This window comes from Orcinus orca, chromosome 20 (genome assembly GCF_937001465.1).
Source record: "Orcinus orca chromosome 20, mOrcOrc1.1, whole genome shotgun sequence".
In the NCBI taxonomy this organism is placed as follows: Eukaryota; Metazoa; Chordata; class Mammalia; order Artiodactyla; family Delphinidae; genus Orcinus; species Orcinus orca.
In genome coordinates, this window is record NC_064578.1 from 54,475,162 (window position 1) to 54,499,337 (window position 24,176).

The 24,176-nt window shown below is 40.3% G+C and overlaps 2 protein-coding genes across 4 annotated transcripts in view; both read right to left on the bottom strand.

Moving 5' to 3' along the window:
* Positions 1–24,176, bottom strand: part of LOC101281293 (zinc finger protein 665) — a 369,078-nt gene that overhangs the window by 289,003 nt on the left and 55,899 nt on the right. The gene's annotated exons all lie outside the window — the stretch shown is intronic.
* LOC105747734 (zinc finger protein 677-like) overlaps positions 3,218–24,176 on the bottom strand; it is a 136,416-nt gene continuing 115,457 nt past the window's right edge. The window contains exon 4 of one of the 3 annotated variants that reach the window (XR_007474305.1): positions 3,218–3,265. The gene's annotated coding sequence lies outside the window, so the exon portion shown is untranslated. Of the gene's footprint in view, positions 3,266–7,152; positions 7,320–9,422; positions 14,167–24,176 lie in introns of those variants that run through there. The other 2 variants (XR_007474304.1, XR_007474306.1) reach the window with 2 other exon arrangements.

The following is a 24,176-nucleotide window of genomic DNA, read 5'->3' on the forward strand; positions in this document are numbered from 1 at the left end:
TGCAATGAACCAGGAGATGCATATATCTTTTTAAGATAGTGTTTTCATTTTCTTCATGTAAATACCCAGAAGTGGAATTGCTGGATATTATGTTAGTTCTGTTTTATTTATTTGAGGAACATCTGTATTGTTTTCCATGGTGTCTGCACCGATTTACATTCCCACTAACGGAGCACAAGGGTTCCCTTTTCTCCACATCCTTGCCAGCACTTGTTATTTCTTATCTTTTTTTTTTTTTTAAATAAAAGTCATTCTGAGAATTGTGAGGTGATATCTCATTGTGGTTTTAATTTTCATTCCCCTGATGATGAATGAAGTTCAGCGTCTTTTCATGTATCTGTTGGCCATCTGTATGATTTCTTTGGAAGAAAGTCTGTTTGGATCTTCTGCCTAATTTTTAATCAGAATTTTTGTTGTTTTTGTTGTTGAGTTGTGAGTTCTTTATACATTTTAGATATTAAGTCCCTTATCAAATATATGATTTGCAAATATTTTCTCCCAACCTTTAGGTTGCCTTTGCATTTTGTTGATAGATTCCATTGTTGTCCACAAACTTCTTAGATTGATGTAGACCTACTTGTTTATTTTTGTTTCTTTTGCTTTTACTTTTGATTTCAGATTCAAAAAATCATTGACAAGATATCAAGGAGTTTTCTTTGTTTTCTTCTAGAAGTTTGTTTTTCAGGTGTTACACTCAAGTATTTATTTCTGTTTTGAGTTAATTTATGCATATAGTGTAAGATAGTGGTCCAGTTTCATTCTTTTGTATGTGCCTTTCAGTTTTCTCAATACTAATTATTGATGACACTGTCCTTTCCCTCTTGCATATTCTTGGCTCCTTTGTTGTGAATTTATTGATTGAATATGCGTGGGTTTATTTCTGGGCTTTCTATTCTCTTCCATTGACTTATGTGTCTGTTTGTGTTTTTTTTTTTTTTTTTTTTTGCGGTACGCGGGCCTCCCACCGCCGTGGCCTCTCCCGTCGCGGAGCACAGGCTCCGGACGCGCAGGCCCAGCAGCCATGGCTCACGGGACCAGCCGCTACGCAGCACGTGGGATCCTCCCGGACCGGGGCACAAACCCGCATCCCCCACATGGGCAGGTGGACTCCCAACCACTGCACCACCAGGGAAGCCCCTATGTGTCTGTTTTAAGGCCAATAGCATGCTGTTTTGATTATGATACCTTGTAACATCATTTGAAATCAGAGAATGTGATGCCTTCACCTTTTTTATTCTTTTTCAAGATTGCTTTGGCTATTTGGTGTCTTTCTGGTTCCATACAAATTTTAGGATTATTCGTTCTATTTCATGTGCATGTTTTTGCATGCAGAGAAGTTTTTGGCTCATTTGTGTAACTTCCAGGTGGTGTGATTGCTAGATCATATTCAAGATTATGTTAGTTTTGTAATAAACCACAAACTCTTCCAAAGTGGCTCTACCATTTGGCATTTTCATCAGTAATGCATGAAAGTTTTTGCTGCTCCACGTCATTTCTAATGTTTGGTGTTTTCCATCTTTTGGATTTTGGCCATTGTCATAGGTGTTTAATGGTATCACATTTGTTTTAACACATATTTTACTCAATTAAATCTATGGCATTTTATAAATAGAGAATTTTTCATATCTTCAGAACATACTTTTAAAATTTAGTTATTGTCTTAGCCACAGAGATAACATTCAATTGACTTGCCAGAGTTTTCTACAAGTAAGTTTTTAAAACATATTTATTTATTTATTTGGAGGCACTGGGGCTTACTTGCAGCATGCTGGATCTTCATTGCTGTGTGCAAGATCTCTGTTGCAGCATGTGGGATCTTTTTACTTGTGGCATGCAGGCTCCTAGCTGCAGCATGGGTGGATCTAGTCCCTGACTTGGGATCGAACCTGGGCCCCCTGCATTGGGAGCATAGAGTCTTAACCACTGGATCACCAGGGAAGTCCCTATAAATAAGTTTTGATTTCTATTTTAATTTCAATGTTTTGGGATTTTTGCTACAAATAATTTATTCTAATAATTATTCTCCCTGTCTAGATTCTTCTTGCACATCATGGTATACTAATATTTAAATAACTCATTTTATTTAAGGAAGTAGGTAATTTTTGTACACTCCATGGTTTCCTCATTATTATCGCTTCTAACACTTATTGTTTCCAGCAATTTTCTTACATTCTTTGTACTACATATTTCTAGGAAGCCTCTTTTTTCCCAGTTGTCTTTACAGTTTTATCAAAAGTCACCTGGTCCTTGTTGATATACATCCTATTATTGTCCTGTTCTTCAGGCTGTTAATTGGCTGCTCATGTTGTCAACCACATCTCTGCACATAGAACTCTGCCATGGATCAACATGGCACTCGCAGAATTGTTTCTATGCTTAAACCCTGCTGTGAACAACACTTGTCCATACAAATCATTCTGTGCTCTGGGTCATTTAGTGATGCTCCTTCAGGGTACCGTTTTCTGTTGCTGTTTCTGAAGTCAGAATTCATTACTTTTGGGGACTTCCTTGGTGGTGCAGTAGTTAAGAATCCGCCTGCCAATGCAGGGGACATGGGTTCGATCCCTGGTCCGGGAAGATCCCACATGAGGCAGAGCAACTAAGCCCGTGCACCACAACTGCTGAGCCTGCGCTTTAGAGCCCACGAGCCACAACTGCTGAGCCCGTGTGCCACAACTACTGAAGCCCACACGCCTAGAGCCCGTGCTCTGAAACAAGAGAAGCCACCACAATGAGAAGCCCACACACTGCAATGAAGAGTAGCCCCCGCTTGCCGCAGCTAGAGAAAGCCCGCATGCAGCAACCAAGACCCAACACAGCCAAAAAAATAAATAAATCTATTTTTTAAAAAATTCATTACTTTTGGATAAGTACATGTTATTTTCTATTGATTCATTATAAGAGTAAGTATTATCTATAGTAATAAATATAGTAAGAGCACTTCTCATCTGATGTCTCTTAGATATTTGGGATTATAATGTTAAAAGATCCAAAGATGTGATTCAAATACTTTAAACAATTCCAGCAAAAGAGATTCTATTACTTTTATTAAAAAAATCTCTTTTTTTAAGAGATTCTGTTACTTTGTTATATCTATAACAAAGATATTTGCACTGAAAATTCATGCTAAAATTGATATTCTATTTTAAAAATATATAATGTAGTTCACAAGTTATTCTTACCAAATATAATCACATCCACAAAGAGTTTATACGTTGGCAAAAGCCTCCTGTTAGCTTTGTTTCCACCAGTCAGCCTGTCACCCCTGCCAAGAGATCATCATCCAGCAACCATGATCATCCTCCATTGCTGTACCCTTGAGAAGGTTTTATTGCATCCACATGTGTTCACACAGAGTGAATTCATTCATTCTCCAGGTTTTGCTTTTAGGTCCCGCCAAGAACTTTCTTGTACATATCTTCCGGAACAAATAATACATGACTAGGAATGGAATTTGTGGGATACTCAGCTTGATCATGTTTAGAGCAAATATTGGAATAGATGTAAACCTACAGTCTTCCCATAACAGCACTCTCTGTCTTCCTAATATCTTCCACATTTCCTTCCTACCAACAATAGAGTTTCCATAGAATGAGTCATGTTTATGCTTCTTGCTACGACAGTTCTTTTCCCAAGGTTAGGCTTTCATCTGCTGCAGTACAGTCCTCTTCCCATAGATTTGCAAGCACAAGCAGTGCTCCCACATTGCCCACTACTTCACTCTTGCTTTGTTAAATCCCAGTCCTGGCCTTCCCTCAGATTTTCGTGGATCTAAGTGAACTCTATTGGTACTTCTTAGTACTGTGTCAATATTTAGCACTTGGGCTCCCCAGTTCCTATAAGACCACACCCCTCCCCATACCCCACACACTGCATAAGGAAGGACCCCTACTTGCACACAGTACAGTTTGCTCAGATCAGCGACTCGGTCTGGTCACTGTGTACATCAACATGTGCTGGACGTGACTCCTATCATCTGGGAATGGTAGAACAGTCACAGTATAAGTGACACAACTCACTGCCCTTATCTTCCTAGAAACATTTCTAAGAAACTGGTATTACCTGGGACCTCTTAAAATCTGTACTGCCTGGATGGGCGGTGCTGCTTAATACATATGAACATGTCAATGTTATTCTGCACATCCAGGTTCAAACCTTGGCCTTTGAATTTCCTTTCTGAGTTAGGGATAGATGTGTAAGCATTTTGGGTCCTTTATTTTTATTTATTTAGGCTGCATTGGGTCTTAGTTTTGGCATGTGGGATCTTTGTTGCAGGATGTAGGCTCTTAGTTGTGGCATGCGGACTTCTCACTTGGCGGCCTGCAGACTCTTAATTGCAGCATGTGAGATCTCAGTTGCGGCATGTGCACTTCTCAGTTGTGGCATGTGGACTCTTAGTTGTGGCATGCGTGCGGGATCTGGTTCCTCGACTGGGGATCGAACCTGGGTCCCCTGCATTGGGAGCATGACGTCTTACCCACTGGACCACCAGGGAAGTCCCAGTGTCCTTTATTCTTGTTTCTACTTTTTTTTTTTTTTAAGGCCATGCCATGTGACATGCAGGATTTTAGTTCCCTGACCAGGGATCGAACGCATGCCCCCTGCATTGGGAGCATGAAGCCTTAACCCCTGGACTGTCAGGGAAGTCCCAGGCCCTTTATTTTTCTATGAAAATGTGTGATAATTTAGCTCAAGAATAATTAATTAATGCTGTTACGGGGTTTGAAATATTGCATGGCATATAGTAAGGGCTGTAAAGTTACCTTTAGTTAATAACATGTCATTTTTTTGGTCATATTTATTATGAGATTGACCTTGGCTTACATTATATTTTGGCTGTTGTCTTTTTGTAATTTTTTTCCATACAGATGTTCTCTCTGACTTTAGATAACAAAATTTCAAAGCATGGATTATATACTATATATACATATATTTTTGCCATATAACTATAATTAAGTGATAGTAGGTAGTTGAACTATGTACTGGCTGTTATAGAACTGCAGGCTTGACATCATGATTGAGATTTCAGACAGTTTTCCCTAATTCTTAAATTTCATACATATGTGTGTTGACCTGAAGGTGATATTTCAAAATTCAGTGCTTATCAAGATATTTAAAAATTTTTCCTATCGTGTGTTCCTTCTGGAATGAAAATTCTTTGTTTTTCTTTGTTTTTGTTTTGGTGCTTACTCAAATCTTTTAAATTCCAGAGACTATTATTTTGTTTTGTTTTTTTTGTGGTACGCGGGCCTCTCACTGCTGTGGCCTCTCCCGTTGCGGAGCACAGGCTCCGGACGCGCAGGCTCAGCGGCCATGGCTCACGGGCCCAGCCGCTCCGTGGCATGTAGGATCTTCCTGGACCGGGACACGATCCCGTGTCCCCTGCATCGGCAGGCGGACTGCGCCACCAGGGAAGCCCCAGAGACTATTATTTTGTATAACGGTGGTTACTTACTAACTTACCTGCTAGATTTATCATGGTTTACAAAAATGTTTTATCAAGTATTGTTTTGATGTACAGATTCGTAAAAATATTTTTTCTTGCATCATATTCATGTTATTAAACATTATTATAAATTTAAGGATTAGGGAAGACAGTCTCAAATCTCAATTTTGATTTTATGCTTCCAGTTCTATAAGCCAGTACGTGTCAATAGATAAGTTTTCTAATTATGAAGGATCATTTAATTATCCAGTTATCTGGCAAAAAATATGTGTAGTACATTGTGTGTGTGCTTGAAATTTAATTATCTAAGATCAGAGAAAACATTAATATGGGAAAATGTATAAAAAGAAAACTAAAAAAAACTATATCACAGTAGTGTTTGAAGACCATGCTTGAAGAATTTCTGTGTTCATTGTATTATTTTTTGTGTAATTATCTAATTCAACATAAAATATTTTCCAACTCTATATAATAGGAAGCCATTCTGCTGGATTTGCAATCAAGGAATTATCACCAAGAGAGGACATTACTAAAGGAGAATTATGTCATCTAGTGACATTAGAAAGAAGTAAAAGTCATGGCATCAAGGATTTTGACCTCAAGGAAGTCTGTGCAGATGTGCAGGAGTGTGAGAGTGAGTGGGGATGTGATACAAGAAATGACAAAGAAGAACTTTTGACCCGTAACAAAAATCTCACTCATAGGGCTTCCCTGGTGGCGCAGTGGTTGAGAGTCCGCCTGCCGATGCAGGGGACACGGGTTCGTGCCCCGGTCCGGGAAGATCCCACATGTCGTGGAGCGGCTGGGCCCGTGAGCCATGGCCGCTAAGCCTGCGCGTCCGGAGCCTGTGCTCCACAGCGGGAGAGGCCACAACAGTGAGAGGCCCATGTACCACAAAAAAAAAAAAAAAATCTCACTCATGGAGAAGATCCAGATAATAAATCCTTAATTAATTTTCCTCAGAGTGTTTCTGTAAGAAGTAATGCACGTGAATATTTCACGCACGACAAGCCATTCATAAGAAGTTCGTTAACAACGAAAAATAACGTCAGCGTTGCTAGAAACAGAGATCTCAAGTGTTTGGAAAGTAGACCTGGAGTGAGGCTGCAGGCCCAGGCGGCTCAGCTGCAGAGATGTGCAGCTGAGGAGAAAGTGTATGCGTGCGGTCAAGGTGAGAAGCCAGTCAGCAGTGGTTCCTCAGTTTCACCACTTCACAGAGTTCCTCCTAGTGTGGAAAACACGTTGTCACCTGCGCAGCACAGGAGAACACACACTCGAGAAAAATCTTACAGCTGTAATGACTGTGGGAAGGCTTTTAGCAAAAGCTCAAACCTCAGGAATCACAGGAGAATTCATTCTGGACAGAAACCTTACAGATGTAGTGAGTGTGGCAAAGACTTTAACCACCAGTCACACCTCACAACACATCAGAGAGTGCATACAGGAGAGAAACCTTACAAATGTCCTGAGTGTGGCAAGGTCTTTAGTCGAAATTCACACCTTGCAAATCATCAGAGAATGCACACTGGGGAGAAACCTTACAAATGTCATGAGTGTGGCAAAGCCTTTACCCAGTTTTCACACCTTAGTAGACATCAGAAAATGCATGCTGGAGAGAAACCACACAGATGTTATGAGTGTGGCAAGCATTTTACGCAGCGTTCAAACCTTCTGGCACACCAGAGAATTCATACAGGAGCAAAACCTTTTAAATGTAATAAATGTGATAAGGCTTTTATTGAACGGTCACAACTTTGGGGTCATGAGAGAACTCACACTGGAGAGAAGCTTTACAAATGTGATGAGTGTGGCAAAGCCCTTACAAGACATTCATATCTTACTCAACATAAAACAATCCACACTGGAGAAAAACCTCACAAATGTAACGAGTGTGGCAAAGCTTATACTCAATATGCAAGCCTCACCAGGCATCTGAACATACATACTGAAAACGAACGTAAGCCTCACACATGTGGTAATGCTATTATTCAAAACTCAAAAGTTTAGGGATCATCCGATTTCATAGTAGAAAGAAACTTTAAAAATAAAACGATTCAGACAAAATTTATGCGTGTATTCAAGCCTTACTCAACATATGGGACTCTATCAGGGAGAAAGAACACATACAGATGGCCAGCAGGCACATGAAAAGATGCTCAGAATCACTAATCATCAGGGAAGTGCAAATCAAAAGCTCAACGAGGGCTTCCCTGGTGGCGCAGTGGTTGAGAGTCCGCCTGCCGATGCAGGGGACACGGGTTCGTGTCCCGGTCCGGGAGGATCCCACATGCCACGGAGCGGCTGGGCCCGTGAGCCATGGCCGCTGGGCCTGCGCGTCCGGAGCCTGTGCTCCGCAACGGGAGAGGCCACAACAGTGAGAGGCCTGTGTACCGCAAAAAAAAAAAAAAAAAAAAGCTCAACGAGATATCACCTCACACCTGTTTCCGATGGCTGTCATCAGAGAGACAACAACAAGCATTGGCAGTGGTGTGAAGGAAAGGGAACCCTGTGCACTGTTGCTGGGATTGTAAATTGGTGCAACATTTATGGAAAACATAACATAAACGAACAAAACATAACATAACATAGAAGCTCCTCAGAAATTAAAAGAAAAAAAACAACAACAACGAAAACTAACCTGTTATATGAGCCAGGTATTGCCCTTCTGGCTCTTTGCTGGAAGAAACGGAAAACACTAATTTGAGAAGATACAGGCACTTGAATATTCATTGTAGCATTATTTCCAGTAGCCAAGACATGGAAGCAACCTAAGCGTCCATCAATAGATGAATGCTTAGAGGAGATACAGCGTGTGTGACACACACACACACACACACACACACACACACAGAGGAATCTTACTCAGCCATAAAGAAATCCAGCCATTTGCAACAACATGGATGGATCTAGAGGATATTACACTAAGTGAAATGAGTTAGACATAGAAAGACAAATACTGCGTTATTTACTTATATGTGGAATCTAAGAAAAAAAGAATGAAAACAGATTCACAGATATGAAGGACAAATGTGTGGTTGTTGCCAGAAGGAAGGGCGGTGGGGCGGTGGGTAAACTAGGTGAAGGGGATTAAGACGTACAAACCTCTGGGTATTTAGATAAGTCATGGGGATGTAATCTCCAACGTTAGGAACATGCTAAAAAATATTGCAGTAACTGAGGACAGATGGCTACACATCGTTGTTATCATTTCATAAAGTAAACGTTACCTCGTGTGTAGTACAGCCGAAACGAACAATGTTATGATCAATTATATTTCAATAAAAAGAGACTCTACCGTAGAGAGAAACCGTATAAAACTAATGTATGTGATCTTTAATATTTACTCAATTGAATTTTTGTTACAAACACTAAACCTGCAGACATCAATAGGATAGGGACTGTTACAAAAACTCTATACACACATGCTTGACAACATACATGAAATGGTAAGAGCGGAACTGACCACAAATCACCCGTGTGAAACAGATCATTTGAATAAATACTTTGAATTACAGAGTGAATGTGTATTTTTGTCTGTATAGCAATTACTGCGATGTGAAATACAAAACTCTCGTTGGTTAGAATGAGCAATTTCATTCGCACACCCTACAGCACAGCATTTCTGTTTCTATTCACCATTGTGCTCAGTTGCAGAGACTCATAAGGACAAGACCTGGGGTTTGAGGCTTGGAGGTATGGCATGTGTTACTTTAGGTCACTAACCATTGCTTTAAAAAGAGCAATGTTTAAAAATTTTTTTTTATATAAATTGCATTGTTCTTTATTTTTTGCTTAGGCATTTTACTTATTTGCCTTTTTAAAACCATCTTTCCCTCATCCCAGTTTTATAATTGTCATATATTAACTTTAAACTACAGCAGAATGGTCTTACATATGTTGTGAAATGATTGCCAAAACAAGTTTACTTAGCATCCATCATCTCATATCGGTACAATGAAAAGAGAAAAGAAACAAAAAATTTTTTTCCTTTTAATGAGAACTGTATTGTTTAAAATACTTTATTCCACACTTGTGATGAATTACATTCAAATACCTTTGAGAAAAACTTGTTTACATCATAATATACCTAAATCAGTAATGAATGTCTAAATGTAATGTAATTTCAGATTATACATTCATTTTGAGGGTAGACAGTTTTATTTTTAAAATTGTAATGTATCTTAGCTCTTTTCTCTGTTCTTTATCTCAGAAAGTTTTGTCAAATGTGGATAATAAAGCCTGTAAAACATGAAGTCATTGGGATTTATTTTTACCTAAAGTATTAATGAAGTTTGCAGTATTTCTGCAAGGGCATTTTGTAGGGAAGTATATTCTCTTTAATATGAACTCTATAGAAAGTAAAACTAGATTATCAACTATCAAATAATTTCATTTCTATAGTCAGGAATTTTTATGGCAGTATCTGTCACTTAACATCTACTAGGTATGTTTTCTCACATCCTTACATGTGAAAGATTTCATGTGCAGGAAATGGTAATCATTTGAAATGTATTGTTTGGATAGGGTAAGTAGCGTATTTAAATATTTTCACATAAAAATGAGCAGAATGTCTTGGCATGGCACACATGAATAGAAGAAGATATGACATCACATTTATAAAAGATCTAGCGACTAGGATAGACTTTAGGATCTTTATAAGGTAGATTACTTTGTATTATGTAATATTGCTAACTAGTCGTCTTGGCAAGAAAGGCATTTCAGCATGGAGTTGATAGTGGAATTTTTCAGCAAACACAGGAGAAACTAATTATAGGCAGAAGTCATGAATCCATTTTGTTCCTGGTGAGTTTTGTTTTAATAACAATTTCAAGGCAGCAAAATGGACATATTCACAAGAAAAGGACATGTCCTCAATCACAATAGATTTTGAAACGTCTCTGGTAATATTAAGGAACAGATGCAAATTATTAATGGTCAAAAATGTGAAAACACAACGATCTTGTTTGACCTGTGTATATATATTAAACCCTGCGCTAGAAAACTAAAGAGTATACAGTTTTGAGCACAGATGGAACAACTAAAATATTCACCACTGTCAAATTTAGGTAAAGAGATTTTATTCCAAAGGATTATGACAGTAGAGAGAGTGCTGCAACCACAAAATCTGAAGTCTCAACAGAAAAGACAGAAAAGAACTTTTCATTTATACTGAGGCTAAACAAGTCTAGGAAAAAAATCCCATATGCAGAATAAATGAGCAGGTGGCATGACGCACAGTTGATCAGGGAACGTTTTACCCTTAAGTCACCTACTCTTGGGAGTGGATGGTGTGGCAACAGGCTTCTTCTGAATTACAGTGCTCAAGCGTGGTCCAAAGTTCAGGGGCGTTGGGAGAGGAGAAAAACGTAAGTAAATGTTGCTTAAATCATGTTCACAAGCATTGTTCTGAGTGATCAATGAGGACAAACAATTCAGTAATCGTTGACAAGGCAAAGGGTGGGATTTTGGAGGGTCTGTATCTGGATGGTTCCTAAGTAAACAAAGGGGCCAACGTAAGTCTCATTGGAAACTAATGGGGAAGAGTGGTTCTTAGTAAGCTGTTAAAAGGGGAAAGGAATCCTTTTACCTTTGCTGTTTTCCAGAGTTACAGAATTAGACTGAAGTCCAATGTCACTATATAATGACACCAAGGAAAATTCAAAAGATAATGTATGTTAATTTTGAAATTTTGAACATTAGACAGTTTTTGAAGCTAGTGATGTTATCGAAAAATCTTACGGAATAAAGAACAAGTAAGAATAGCCACAAAAGAGAAGCCAAAAGAAAGTGGCTATCCATAGGAGACATGTTTATTCATTACTGGTAGATCAATGAAGTTAAAAATTCAGAAATATGCCAAAGTGCACATGAAAAGTTAATAAGTAGCAAAACCTACAGTGGAGACATTAATATTCGGGAAATGGAAATTCCTGTCACAATAAGAAAGGGTCTTATTCATCACATCGTTTGGCAAGATAACGGTCAAAGGGTATAAAAAATAAAATATGGTTGAAACACCATTATAAAGCAATTATGCTCCAATAAAGATGTTAAAAAAAAAAAGACAATATGAAGAAGGAGGGAAAAAAATACGGTTGAATTATTCAGTAAGGCTTGGTTCTCAAGCACCTGACTGTGTAGCCAGTTACTTGCTCACAGCCTCCAACAGAGCCCCTTAGACAATGCCAGGTTTGGGGTTGAAAATTTTCCTCAGTGATTTTTTTTGTGTGTGTGTGTGTGTTCCTCAGTGATTTTTGATGCCTCCAAGTGAATGGCGAACAGAAGTGAAAATTATGCTCTGCAGAGAAGTGAGTGCAAAATGGCACATTCCGCAAGGCACAATTTTGCCTTTCCTGTCACAGTCCAGTTTCCATCACCTACTCTCAAACTCAGGCTTTCGCTTAATAAGAACGTATTAACTGCCTGGGGTCTCAGAAGTTCCCGGATCAGGCCACGCCCACAACCTCGAGCCCCGCCCCCTCCCCCGGTCCCAGAGCTCTCAGCGCCTCGCGGCTCAGAGGACCGTCGTCTTTGCTCGCAGAACGTTCTCACCTCTCCGCTTCTGCACCTAGCCTGGCTCCAAAGGACACCAGACCAGTTCAAAGGATCCAAAGTAGAGAAGCAGAACCTCTCCGTTGGGAAGAGGAACAGACCAGAATCTCCCAAGTGCGGGTTCGAAGGCCACACCCGGCGCCCACAGGCTGCGCCCAGGCATCAAACACCGCTTCCACCCACCGGAACGTCCTTTGACGGGCCCCTTAGTGGCCCCGCCCTCGACCCGCCTCTTTGCGCACGCGCAGTGAGGTGCAGACCCAGAATAAGAGGCGCGCTCTCGCGAGTGAGTCTCGGTTTTTCGGTCCGAAACTAACGGCGCTATGCAATCTTCAGGCCCCGCTTCTCCACACCTCGGTTTCGGGGGTCTCCCGGTAAGTTAAACCCCCCTGAACGCGGTCGTCGCTCTCGCTCTGAGTCCGCCCCTTTCGCGTCTCGCGGCGTCGGCAGAAGACTCTGTTCGGTCCTGGGAGTGTGGTTCCGGTTCCGGTTTAAATCGCTCTGAGGAGGTGCCGGCCCCAACTTTCTGCTGTCGGTCCGTAGAGACACTGGCCTCCTGCAGCGACGTTTTCCTACTCTGACTCCCTTTCTCAAACCTTTGTGTGACTCCCGGCTCCCCTCCCCACCCCTCAGTACTGTTGCCATCACCCCCTTTCTTTGATGGCTCATTGAGTCATGACAGTTGATGTATCCTCACACTTGTTTTACCTTTAATATCAGAAGCCATTGGGTATGTTTTAAATGTCCAAATTACTTTCACTCTAAATTTCATTGTTCAGATTATGAGGTTTCTGCTGTATTCTGTACTGGAACTATTCTCTTATATGTGGTAGATAACTTCACTATGCATGTGGTACGGATGTTGATCACCTTCTAACACACAAAACCTAGTTTAACCAGTTAGTTTAACATTCAGTAGCTTCTTTCTTCCCTTACGTGATCTGCTCAACTAGTGAGCTCTGAGTTTAAGTGTCCAACTAAGTAGATTGTCCCCTCAAGTCCCCTTTGTCCTTTCTGTGCAGGTGTCCTTTCTGTGCAGTTAACTGATGGGCTGGATTTGTTACTGACCTGGGTTCTTGGACTCTCATCAGTAGAAATTGATAACAGGCCAGACGAAGAATTCAGGCAAAGCTTTATTGGGACTCGTGCTGCAGCACAAGTGAGCGAGAACAAGAAACAGGTGCCCTTGCTCGCCCCCTGATGGGGGGTGGTGGTTTTGCTCTCAGCACCTCAGAAGTGGCAGTTGGGTTTTGGCCTTTTTGTTTCTTATTGTTCATAAGCTGTTTGCCCAAGCTGTGCATGTATGCAGTTATTTTTAGTGCCTTATGGCTTCTTTGTATTCTGTGTTCAGGACACATCTGTCCAGGTGCAGGCACTGTAGTCAGGGGCCCCAGGTTCCAGCCTTTTCTAGATTGATGTGAAACTTTGTTCCCACAGAACCCATGTGTTCATGATGAAGAGATTGTTAGGGCTTATCTCCACGGGTGACCCTCTTTCTTGTTTTTCTGGAGGAATAACTATTTGTAATTTCATATTTTTTGACTATAATGTTTTCTGGAAAAGAGGAATTAAACGTTTGAATTTGATTAAACCATGAAAGAGAAGCTTCTCTTGCTCAGGAATATGAAAGGTAATCTGGAATTAGGACATTTAAACCCTTTCTACCTAAACCTATCCAGGCTGCCACTTCTACCCAGTTCTGCTCACCTAACTCAGATTTCTTCAGGGTAACTTGGTAAAATTACTCCCCCTCCGAGCCTCAGTGAACCCACCTGTGACATGGAGAAGATAGAGGAGACCAGTTTGCCCGGTTATAACTGAAATTTTAAACATGTTCCAGTCTACCAACAATTATGAAAAAACACTTAAAAAAAGAGGCAGGGGCATAGGCCCAGAGTTGGAGGCATACCTTTTTCTCAGCTTGTCTTTCTCTGTATCAGGGGTAAATCATAAGTTTGATTGTGTCATCTCTTGCCATTAAATCCTTTTATGGTTTCCCATCACCCTCGGGACAAACTGTTCAATATCGCTCCAGCAGGGAGCTCTGGAGATGGGGTGGCCCCCCAGATTTACTCCCAATTATTGTATCAGATGGTAACTCCATTCACAATCCCTGTTGATCCAGGGGGCAGAGACTTAGCTCAGTCAATTCCACGTCCTCCTCTTAGCTTTCAAAAAATGGGGGAAGAATTTCTGTCACCACATGGTGCTTTTTAAAATGGCTATTATTAACAGTACTATTTTCCTCTCCCCCTTTCTACTGTGGCTCATGCCATCCTTTTCTAAATTTGATGTATCCTCACACTTGTTTTAACTTAATCTCAGAACCCATTGGATATATTTTTAAAAATATTTATTTATTTGGCTGCGTCTGGTCTTAGTTGCAGCACATGGGAACTTTAGTCGTGGTGTACAAACTCTTAGTTGCGGCATGTGGGATCTAGTTCGCTGACCAGGGATCGAACCCAGGCCCCCTGCATTGGGAGCACGGAGTGTTAGCCACTGGACCATCAGGGAGGTCCCTGGATATATATATATATATTTTTGCGGTACGCGGGCCTCTCACTGTTGTGGCCTCTCCCGTTGTGGAGCACAGGCTCCGGATGCGCAGGCTCAGCGGCCGTGGCTCACGGGCCCAGTCGCTCCGTGGCACGTGGGATCTTCCCGGACTGGGGCACGAACCCGTGTCCCCTGCATCGGCAGGCGGACTCTCAACCACTGCGCCACCAGGGAAGCCCCCTGGATATTTTTAAAATTTCCAGATTGTTTTCCCTCTAAATTTTATTGTTTAGATTATGAGATTTATATGCTTTTTATCCTAACTTGGAACTATTCTTTGATGTCTGGTAAATAACTTTACAGTATTTCACTATGCGTGTGGTTAAGGATGTTGATAATCTTTTAACATTCAAAACCTAGTTTAACTAGTTTAACATTCAGCAGCTGCTTTCTTCCCTTAAGTGATTTGCTAAATTAGTGAGCTCTGAGCTGAAGGCTCCAGCTAAGCAGATGCTCCCCTCTAATCCCCTTTGTCCTTTCTGTGCAGATGTTGAAGGATGGGCTGGATGTTTTGTTTGTTTTTAATTTTTTGGCCACGCCACACGGCGTGTGGGATCTTAGTTCCCTGACCAGGGATAGAACCCGCACCCCCTGCAGTGGAAGCGTGGAGTCTTAACTACTGGACCACCAGGGATGTCCCAGGATGGGCTGGATTGATGTGGAATTTTGTTCCAACAGAGCCCATGTGTTCATGATGAAGAGACTGCTCAGAGTTCATCTCTACAAGTGACTCTCTTTCATGGTTTCCTGGAGTAATAACTATTTATAATTTTGTGTTTTTTATTCTGTTTTTTTGGGGAGTGGAGGAATTAAATGTTTGGGTTTGATTAAACCCCTGAAAGAGAAGCTTCTCTTGCTCAGGAATATGGAAGTTAATCTGGAATTAGGACAAACTCTTTGTATTTAAACTTATCCAGGCCACCACTTACACTCAGTTCTGCTCACTCAACTCAGACTTCTTCAGGGTAACTTGGTAAAATTACTTCCCCTCTGAGTCTCATGTGCCACCTGTACCATGGAGAAGATAGAGCAGACCAGGTTTTCAGAGTCTGAGCAAATGGGATCCCTGAAATGATTTTGAAAATTGGTCTTGTGTTTGCATTTGGCAGGTTTTTTGGATGTGTGCCCAGTTATCATTAGAATTTGAAACATGTCCCAGTCCTCCAACAATAATGACATCCACTAAGAAAGAGGCAGGCGCATAAGCCCAGAGAAAGAGGCATGACTGTCAGCTTCTTTCTCTATCTATGAATCCTGGGGTAAATCTTTTTTCTTTTTTCTTTTTTTGAGACTTGTGATGGTTTCATAGTGTATGCAGATGTCAAATCACTGTTTAGTATATTTGAAACATGTATTGTACATCAATTATACTTCAAAAAAATAGAAAAAAACTAATGTGACTTAAGAATACATTGATATAAATGCAACATTCGATATCAATATCATAAAAACAGATGGTTGGTTCTTCATCTCTTCAATAGAATATTCTGTTTTGGACTTTGGGCCAAATTTTAGGAAGAACCTTTGACAATGTAGGATGCCTATATGAGAAAGCAGAACCGGGCCAAAGGACCTGAGACAACTTTTTGAATAATTGCTTAATTACAATCTTCACATAAACATTGGAGCACTATAACTGAGTGCAAAAAACCACAGTATTTATTGATTTATGATGTTTGTCATAAAAAATACACAGTATGTTTTACTGAAGGCAGAGGTTATGAAGAAAAGATTAGACCATGTGGAAATGTGTAGTGTTGGATGTGTTGCTGTGTGTGTCCACGCTAATCAGTATCAACGAGAGGATGAGTGGGCAGGTAATGCAGTCAAATGGAGAACAGTTCCTACTCTGATTGCATTGAGGGGGTAAGAAGGCTACTTGTTGAAGATAGAAAATACCTCATCAATATGGACTACCCTAGCTCCTTAGGTATTATTATATCCTCATATTTAATGACCTGGGTCCAGTCCCAGCTGGCATAAAATCCACTTTTTAAATAGTGCTCGAGAGTGAACTGATGAGGATGATTATAATTTTTGTGACTTTCTGTTTGAATTAAAAAAAAAAATCCCACAAGGACTCAGAGGCAAAGAATATTCAAATCAATTTTCACTGCAAAGTAAAGGAGCTGTTACAGTGGAGGATTCCTGGACTGAATGTCAATATTATGACATAGTGTGAGTGTGTTTCGTGTTTGGTAATGCAATCATTGTTGCTTCTGTTGTGGTCATCCATTTCCAATGCCTGGTGTCAGTTTATTTATCTCTTGTAAAAATAAAATACAGTGTGTGTGTGTGTGTGTGTGTGTGTGTGTGTGTGTGTGAAAAATAAATAAAAATAAATAAATAGTGCTCGAAGTTGCACCAGTGGATGTGTTGGGAGCCACATCCTTGTACCTTCTGGTATACAGACAAATTTTAGCACTAGTAATCCAGTAGGAAGTTAATAAAATGATATTCATAATAAAATGATATTACTATGAAATAATATTGCTGTAAATGCAATGACATCTTCCAACTGGTGTATGCTTACTTCTGCTTCTGCACTTATACCTCTGCTCATTCAATCTCAACAACTTATTTTCAGTGAGACACTGAAACACAGATATTTCTTTCTTAATAATTATGTTTTCATCGAGTGTTACATGATTAAGGATATCGTCTCGGGAGTTCCCTGGTGGTCCAGTGGCTAAGACTCCGCACTGCCAATGCAGGGAGCCTGGGTTCAATCCCTGGTCAGGGAACTAGATCCCACATGTTTCAACTACAGCTTTTGCATGCCGCAACTAAAAAGATCCCATGTGCCGCAACTAAGACCCGACGCAGCCAAATAAATAAATAAATACAATTTTGAAAAAAGGATATCGTCTTACCACTCAAGCGCCTTGTTTCAAATGGCCTATAAGGAGACCCCACTGAATGATGAGGAGCTGGGTAAGTCAGTTACCATAAGGTGGGCTTTCAAATTATGCTCAGAAGAGATCTCAGGAGGTGGCTGCCAGCATGTGGAACCGAATGCAAGCTACCAGAGTGGAAAACATGTTCCCTGTTACACAGAGCTTACATTCTTTTAGGGAAAATAGATACGTGAATATTTTTAAACATACCTTGTTAAAGGAAATAACAGAAGCATGCGTAAACTGCAGAGGTGAATGATTCTTTCTGGGTGGGATTAAATGGGACCGTTAGGGGAAGAGAAAGAATCAGGAGAGGCAGCTCTTACAGCCATTTCATCTTAGTTTATTTTTATTATTCAAGTTGGATTTAAATAGTTTATATTAATTCAACAGCTAATGAAGGAGAAGCAGCATTCCAAAATAAAGAAAGTAAGTGTATTGTCAGGGTGGAGAAGAGGATATTAGCATCCTGCAATGTTGCTTGGACGCAGAGCGTGACGCAGAGAGTGAAAGAAATGCAGGCAAAGCAGAGGTCCTGTCACCAGGGGACTCACGACATAGTCTCTCCTAAGGAGCTTGATTTGATCCTGTTGACACAAAGAGGTCATTGAGAGGCTAAAACAAGATACTAATAGGTCAGTGTTGCATTTTAAATAGTGAACTCTCATAAGTATGTGGATTACGGATTGAAGGAAGAAGAAATCACAGGCAAGGGAAACTTCGCAGATCTTTGAAATTATCTGAGTGACACGTGAGGATGCGTGTGGGGTAAAAAGCGTCATATGAAAGGAAAGGATGAATTTGAAACCTATTGAGAAGGTAGCGTCTGTGTCGTTTGATGATTTATTAGATGTAGGTAAGAGGAAAGGATGGAGTAATTGAAGATGATACATTGTTCCCTGGAAGAATAGATACTGTGCCACTAGTTAAGTTGAAGAAACAAGTATAGTTACAGGTTTTAGGGTAAATCTTAAGTTTAATTGTGTCATCTGTTGGCATTAAACCCTCTTAGGGTTTCCCATCGCCTTCAGGACAAAAATCTGAAGTCTTCAGTATAGCTTCAGCAGGGAGCTCTGGAGCTGGGGTGGCCCTTTGGAGTTGCTCCCACTTGTGGGATGGGGCAAGCATCCTATCCTACATCAGCCAGTCACTGGATGCCGGCTTCCTCAGGAGGAGCCAGGGGCTGGGACGAGGCACTTGCCTCTGGCTGAGGGCCAAGTGGACAAGGACGGACGGCGCAGTTGCAGCGCTGGGCGTTCCAGCAGCAGCAGGGAGGGCTTCCTGAAGAAGTGGGTGACGGGCTCACCGACTGGGCTCCTTACAGGAGGTTATTTGTCGCATCCCTCCTGTTGCTGTGGCCCTTCTCTCCCCCGTATTAAGGTTCTCCCTGTGTGTATACTTGTGGCGCGGGGAGGGGGGGGTATGTTGATTCTAAGCATTTAAGAACGTATTTTTGTCACACAGAATAATCCTACCTGAGAAAGAAGCTCAGAGGAAGAGGAAAGAAAGGAGAAGGAATGGCCCTTTCCCAGGTGAAAGTCATACTCTTTGTGGACTGTTCTCTCCTTCCTAAAATGACACGTTTTGGACGCGCTGAGCTTCTCGGTCTCTGAAGGTTCCTGTCTAAAATATTTACTCACACACAGGGCCTTCCCTCAGTCTCCTGTCACCTCCCTGCAGATTCCATGTCACTGTGAGCCAGTGACGGGGAACTTGGGAAGAGCCCCCTTTCAGGTGGTCATCCGTGAAAGGTTTTATACTCAGGTGTGGATTGGAGATGGGGAGCCGGCTCTGTGGTGTCAGTGACGTAGGGCAGTGAGGATTGTTCAGTGCACCCTTCTGAGTGCCCCTTCATCTCCACGTAAACCAGGATGAAAGCGACTACATATGTAAGTGATGTACTACTGTGCACAGATACCTGAGGAGGTCTGGGAAGGAAGACTGACATGGGGAAACTTGCTTTGTCAGATTTTATAAGTGCCTTTGAAATAAAAGGAGTGAATCAGTGTTTTTCACTCTAAAATACCAGTACTGTAAAGTAGAATGGGAAGTTGAGAAACAGAAATAAATAATAGGGTGTTATCTAAGAATAAGGGTTTTAAAAATTATTCACAGTACGTTCGTCTTACAGAGACCCTCCTGTTCACGTAGGGACTCTCATGCAGCATGTGTTTTATTTGTTTATTTATTTATTTTAAAAGATTTATTTATTTAGGCTGTGCCAGGTCTTCGTTGCAGCATGTGGGATCTTTGTTCCAGCATGCGGGATCTTTTTTAGTTGCGGCATGCATGTGGGATCTAGTTCCCCAACCAGGGATTGAACCTGGGTCCCCTGCATTGGGAGCGTGGAGTCTTACTACCCACTGAACCACCAGGGAAGTCCCAGCATGTGTTTTAGATAAAGATGGTTATAATTTAGCCAAGACATAGGAGCACAAATTTCTGTCATCAGATAGACTGGAGCCAAATTATGATTCTACTGCTTGTTGTTCAGTGTTACATTTTTTTGTTTTAAACACTTCATAGATACAGTTTTGTAATTCAGCTTCACACAGCGATGCAGTTTAGAGACTAAGAAGTAAAATATCCCCTTCCCTGTCACATCTTAACACCATCACTTACTGTCTCCATCAGAAACCACTGTTCATTCTCAGTGCAGATCTTACAGCAGTACATTTATATATGGAAATGTGATTTTAGAAAATATTCTTTACTAAATATTTTGTTATGGTATTTTATTCTTCAAATTTAAATATCTACATACCATGTATCTTAGACTTGTTTTCATGAACAGACATAGAGATGACTTACTTTTTTTGTATCCTCAGTGGAGCATTCTCTTAATGAAGATAAATGGGTCCTTTACAGTTTATACTGTTATAAGAAAAGGCCGGGACTTCCCTGGTGGTCCAGTGGTTAAGAATCTACCTTCCAATGCAGGGGACGCAGGTTTGATCCCTGGTTGGGGAACTAAGATCCCATATGCCGTGGAGCAACGGAGCCCCTGCACCACAACTACTGAGGCTGTGCACTCTAGAGCCCATCCGCCACAACTAGAGAGGCTGCGTGCCACAACAGTTGTCCGTGTGCCGCAACTAAGACCTGATGCAGCCAAATAAGTAAATAAATTTATTATTATTAAAAAAAAAGCCACAGTGGCTGCTTCTGAGCATGCCGACTTTACTACAGATTTCTAAGAATTTCTCCAGAATGGGAAGCTTGAGCATGATTATCGGGTTAATGATGGTGTTCATAAGGAAGCACAGATACTACAGTTACTAAATAAAGATTTTAAATCAACTGTCTGAATCGTACTCAGAGACTTAAGGGGAACCATGGACAGAGAACTAAAAGAAAGTAGGAGAAAACTGTTTCAAGAAACAGAAAATATCAATAAAGAGAATTAGAAATTCTAGTGCTGAAAAGTACCACAACTGAAATTGAGAATTCACTAGAGGATTTCAACAGCAGATTGACAATCAGAATAAAGAATCAGTGAACCTGAACATAGGTTAATTGGAATTATCCACTCTGAATAGAAGAACGGTGGTAAAGAAACATGAACAGAGACTAAGAAACTTTTGAGACATTCCCAAGAATACCAGTATACACATAATAGGAGTCCTAGAAGGAAAGGAGAAACAGGAAAGGGCAGAAATAATATCTGAAGAAATAAGAGCTGAAAAACCTCACGAATTTATTAAAAATGTGAACCTGCAAATCCAAGAAAGTCAACGAACTCCAAGTATGATAAATTCATAGCGAGCTTGGGCAAGACACATAGTCAATTGTTAAAATACAAAACAAGAATGTAGAGAGTAGCAAGACAGAAGTGACTTCTCATGTACAAAGATGCTTAATAAAATTAACAGCCTCTTTCTCAGAAACTGTGGAGGCCAGGAAGGAATCTGATGATACATTTAAATTTCGAAAGATTAAAAAAAATTCATTATCAGGCAAACTATGCTTTAAAATTGATAATGAAATTTAGAGACTCCTAGATAAACAAAAGCTGAGGAAGTTCACACTGACAGACTTATACTACATGAAACACTAAATGGAATTCTTGAGGCCAAAATGAAGGGCTACTAGCAGTACCTCAAAGGCACAGGAACAAATAAAGAACAGTGGTAATATAACTACATAGGTGTATATAAAAGGCAGTATTACTGTAGTTTTTGGTTTATAACTCATTTTTTAACCTGAATTAAAAGGCAAATATGTAAACAATCATTATAAATCTGTTATTGAATGCAAAATGTATAAAGAAGTAATTTCTGACAATAACAATATAAAGGGAGACAGGATATATATATAAAATATATAATCTGCAGGGTGACCACTAAGAAAATAATTTTAACATATACAGAAATGTGAATATGAAGGGAATCAAAATGTTATGCATGTACAGACATACACAAAGAAGGAAACAAGAGGAATTACAAGACCAAGAAAATATTGGACATACAGAAAGCAAATAGCTAAATAGCAAAAGTAATTCCTCCCTTGTTTATTGGGTACTTTTAATATAAGTAGATCAAACTCTTTATTAAAAGTCAATGATTGCAAGAATTTTTATAAAATGATTCTACTGTATCTTTCTACAGAATGCTTGATTTAAGATACTCAAATAGGTTGAAAGTGAAAGGATAGGAAAAAACATTGTGGAAATAGTTACCAATCTTAGCTACACTAATGTCAGATTAAATAAACTTTAAGTCATAAAATTGTTACCAAAGAAGTTCAAGGATATATATATATATATATATATAAGGTACATGTAACGTATATGTATTTATATACATAAAAGAGTCAATTCATCAAGAAGATGAAACAACTGTAAACAATATATACATAAGTACAAATCCCCACATTTTTTGAAGCAAAATTTGAGGAGAGAGAGACAGTTCAACTATAATAGTTGGAGACCTCAAAATACTCTCCTTTTAAACTTTTTTTTTTGGCTGTGTTGGGTCTTCGTTGCTGCGCACGGGCTTTCTCTAGTTTTGGCGAGCGGGGGCTACTCTTCATTGCGGTGTATGGGCTTCTCATTGCAGTGGCTTCACTTGTTGCGAAGCATGGGCTCTAGGCACATGGGCTTCAGTAGTTGCAGCCTGCAGGCTCAGTAGCCGCAGCATACGGGCCCTAGGGCAGGTGGGCTTCAGTAGTTGTGGCACGCAGGCTCAGTAGTTGTGGCGCGCAGGCTCAGTAGTTGTGGCTCACGGGCTCTAGAGTGCAGGCTCAGTAGTTGTGGTTGCATGGGTTTAGTTGCTCCACGGCATGTGGGATCTTCCCAAACCAGGGATTGAACCCGTGTCCCCTGCACTGGCAGGCGGATTCTTAACCACTGCACCACCAGGGAGTTCCCTCAATACTCTCCTTTTAATAACCAGACAGGAGCTCAATAAGGAAATAAAGGACTGAGCAAAACTGTAAACCAAGCAAACACTGTAGACCTAAGAGAAATATACAGAACACTCCGTATAACAAAAACAGAGTGTACTCAAAACTAGGAATAGAAGGGATTATCTTTGGTCTTAAAAAGGATATTTATTAAAATCTCACAGTTAACATCATACTCATTGTTAAAGATGGAAAGCTTTCCCATGTAATCAGGAAGAAGCAAGTGTGGGGACGCATTTTGGCACTATATGTCAACATTTTACTGAATATCTAGCCAGATAAATTAGACCCAAAAAAAGAAAGAAAGAAAAGTCAAAAAAGAAGTCAAACTATATTCACAGAAAACATGCTCTTATATGTAAAAACATCTGAACAATCCTTAAAAAGACCATTAGTGATAATAAACAAATTCACTGAGGTTATAGAATACAGTATCAGTACCCCTTTCTTCAGAAGTTTGGCACATGCTTGATTAGTGGTGGTTTGTAGAATATTAGCAGTCTGAAAGCCTTATGGCAAATTAAAAAACATTTCAATCTGTGGTTTTACTCTTGAGCTTCTGATTCAGTAGTTCTTGGAAGGGTGCTAGATGTCTACACATTTTAAATCATTTCTAAACATTCAGGAGGCAGTCAGTTGGTTACTTTTTGAAACACTTTTCTAGATCCATCTATAATATCCTTTCTTCTTAGCTGAACAAAGCACTGAGTATAGCATTATCATGTTGGGTTTTTTTTTTATAAATTGAAATCTCTTTTGAGGTGAACAGTATTTTCACTATGGAACAAGGGGAAGAGCCCTGATCTATGGAAAGTGAAGTGAAAATACGGAAAAATACAGAGAGGTCAGGATGTATTACTGTTGTTATTTTTTTTGGCCTCACCATGCTGCTTGTGGGATCTTAGTTCCCCGACCAGGGGTTGAACCCAGGCCCTCGGCAGTGAAAGCACAGAGTCCTAACCACTGGACTGACAGGGAATTCCTGGTCAGAATATATTTAGATGTGAACTTAAATGAGAGCTCAGATGGGCACAGAGCAAGCTCTTCATTAGATATTCTTTGAGAAGTTCTCCTCAAATGGGAAAGAACCATGGGAAGATAAAAGTCCATTTCATATGAGTTCTCAAAGGAAATTTAACCCTGCACAAGCATCCTTATCACTGTGTTACTCAAATATATACAAGTTTAAACTCGCACTCTGCTATGGTACTCCAGCTCATTCAAAGCCAAAGCAAAGGCTTTATCATGACCTATAACACTCTACTATCTGGCCCCTCCTACCATTTTGATGTCTTGGTTTGAGAGGGATGGAAAGCCCT